Here is a 3,288-nt window from a genome sequence, read left to right on the forward strand (position 1 = left end):
GTTTAACCCTTTCCAGGACAAATCTGTTTGTTTTCCTAGCAGTCCATGGTATTCTCAATACTCTTCTCCAGCACCACAGATCAAAATTAATTTAGTCTAGTTTTACAACTTACAGCCAATATCAGTTAGGGTCACCTGTAAATTCTACTTAGTCCTAATGTCAATCAGCACCCCTACAACTTTTATTGCATTCATTGTCCTTACAATTTTAAAGTTCACTATATCCCTTATTCAAGCATATGCATTTACACTTCTATTCGGCTTATTCCTACATGACAACACCTCATGACCCACCAGACCCATGTATATCACATAGCCAACCTTAGTCCTTAACCATTGACAGTAGCTTTATCACCTTGATTGATGATTTCTAATGTGATTCCACATTATCTCAATTCTTCTTTTTACTATTGGCCTTCTCACTAATCCCTTAACTATATATCAATGATGATGAGATAGTGTTCGAGAAAGTACTTTTCAAGGTTACTAAACTCCTACTGTACAGAAAGGCCTATGATACCAAATAATTCTATTTATCATGTCAAAGATTTTCTTCTTTTCAAGATTCTTATGAGCCTTTTATCATTCAAGCTTAGCACTAACCCCAGAACGAGGAATATGTTGTTCTCCAACAGGAATTAACCGAATTAAACCCCTAGAAATTCAGCTCCTTACCACAGCTATCCTTCTAACCTCAGTTGTTACAACTATTTGAGCACATCAGAACCTAATAAAAAGTAATTAAAACCATATAATTCAAGCCTCATTTATTACAACCTATTAGGAGTGTACTTCTTCAAGCTTCTGAGTACTGTGAAATATCCTTTACCATCCATGGGTAAAGATTTTTCATAGCTAGGATTTCATAGCCTACATGTAATCATTGACTCAACATTCCTTACAGTATGTTTCACTTGACAACTTAAGTTTCACTTCACATCTAATCACTTTGAAGGAGCAGCCTGATACTGACATTTTGTAGATGTAGTATGATATTATTCCTATATTGCTATATGTATCTAGGTGCTGATAAAGATCATACTCTTTTAGTATTAATTAGTACAGCTGACTTCCAATCAAGGTTTGGTCTATAAAATTAATATGTTATCAAGGCATTCCTAGCTGCTCTATCAGTTATTATTGCATTTTGACTCCCACAACTTAATATTTACACAGAAAAGCCATACCTATGGGAATGCAGCTTTGATCTCATCTGGACTATTCAAATATATTTTTAATAAAATTCTTCATAGTAGCAATTATTTTCCTCCTATTTGACCTAGTTGGAAGTAGGAGTGCCAATCCACTCCCTAAACAATGTGCCTCTGGGAACTCTATGAACTTTGGTAAATGTTGATAGTGATAGAAAGGTTTCAGGCCTTTTGTTTATAGGGTCACGAGTCGTGCTTGACTCAACCACAATCAACAACAACAATTTGACCTAGAAATTTTCCCCTTCTTCCTCTACCACAAGCCATCCAAATTAGTAGCCTAAAGCTAATGCTGCTCATAGCACTATTTCTAATCGTCTAATCTTCCTTCTATCTCATATTTCATGTCATTGGTTGAACTATGTCACATCATTTTGTACTTCCTATGCTTGTTGTTATGTGCTGCTTAGTCACTTGTAATTCATTGAAACCCTATGCACAACAGCTCAAAACCCTGTTCTATCCCGTGCCAACCTTAGTGTTGCTGACACACCTCCCAGTCATTGAATCAATCCATCTCATTGAGTGTCTTCCTCTTGTGCTGTCCCTCCACCTTCTCAACCATGGTGTTCCTCTTGAAGGACTGGCCCCTCCTTGTAACATGTCCAAAAGTATGTTAGATGAAACTTCAGAATTCTTGTCTTCAAGGAGTAGCCTAGTTTCAATGATTTCCTCACTCTACTGGGTCACTTTTTTTGGAATGGGAATAAATATGGATCTCTTACAGTAAGATGGCCAGGTAGTTGTCCTCCAGATTTCTTGGCACATTTGGCGAGTGCAGTCAGGGCATCATCTTTTTGCTGAAATATGTCGATTGATAGGCTGTCAATTCCTGGGACCTTGTTTTGGCCAGTTCTTTTGGAGCAGCTTGAATCTCTGCTATCATCATCACAAGCTCTTCTTGCTCATACTTTGCTTCATGAAATTCTTCTGTGTCAGCCAATTCCTTTAGGCACAGTGACTGTATACTTCCATCTTTTGTTCCCCTCTCTCGTCTTCCTTTAATGCTTCCTGGACCATTTAATATTATGCCCAAAGCATATTTCAGTATTGAAACTTGAAGCTTGAATTTGTTCTTCAATTCCTTCAGCTTAAGAAATGTTGAGCCAGAAGCCTTGAGTAGCACCCTACATCTTGAGTCCTCTGTCTTTCTCTCTCACCCCATCCTCTGCGTTCGTCTGCCAGCGTTCTCGCTGCACCACTATGCCCTGCTCCGAAGACACCCTCGCCGTCATCTCGCCCAGCAAGCGGGCCCAGCCTGCGGAGGAGGGCGGCGTGCGGTTCCGCTTCGCCCGGCTCTCGGAGCACGCCACGGCCCTGACGCGGGGGTCTGCGCGGGCCGCAGGCTACGACTTGTACAGTGCTTATGATTATACCGTTCCACCCATGGAGAAAGCCCTTGTGAAAACAGACATTCAGATAGCCCTTCCTTAGGGGTGTTATGAAAGAGTAGCTCCACGTTCTGGCTTGGCTGAAAAACATTTCATAGATGTAGGAGCTGGTGTGATAGATGAAGATTACAGAGGAAATGTTGGTGTTGTACTGTTTAATTTTGGCAAAGAAAAATTTGGAGTAAAAAAGGTTGATCGGATTGCACAGCTTATTTGTGAACGGATTTTTTATCCAGAAATAGAGGAAGTTCAAGTTTTGGATGACACTGAAAGGGGTTCAGGAGGTTTTGGTTCTACTGGAAAGAATTAAAATTTAGGCCAAGAGTTGAAAATATGCTTCTGTCTCATCTCTTACCAATTACACTTTTTTTCTCTCCCAAATCTTAAAATAGTTTGCACTTAGTGTTTCACACTTCTGTTTCAATTTCTAAAAATACACAATTCTCTTAGGATCAAAGATAGGGCATATTTTGGGATCACATAGAAATGTACTGTTTTTCTGTTGATTGTTGTATGTAATCTGCTTTAGGAGAAGCTATTGCAAGCATTTTCAGTTAATCATATGTATAGATTTACATCATTTACAAATACCAAAAAACATCATTTGATTCTGTACATAATTTTTTTATTAAGGAATGCCTTTCAATAAGCATCCCTTCTTTCACAGATATAAATTATTGCACAAA

At 38.8% G+C, this 3,288-nt stretch overlaps 1 pseudogene; it reads left to right on the forward strand.

Moving 5' to 3' along the window:
- The first annotated feature begins 2,414 nt into the window (after positions 1-2,414).
- On the forward strand, positions 2,415-2,912 carry LOC102867163 (annotated as a pseudogene).
- Positions 2,913-3,288: the final 376 nt, after the last annotated feature.

The sequence above is a fragment of the Elephantulus edwardii genome, unplaced genomic scaffold (genome assembly GCF_000299155.1).
Source record: "Elephantulus edwardii isolate Elephantulus edwardi_28Jun2011 unplaced genomic scaffold, EleEdw1.0 scaffold02236, whole genome shotgun sequence".
In the NCBI taxonomy this organism is placed as follows: domain Eukaryota; kingdom Metazoa; phylum Chordata; class Mammalia; order Macroscelidea; family Macroscelididae; genus Elephantulus; species Elephantulus edwardii.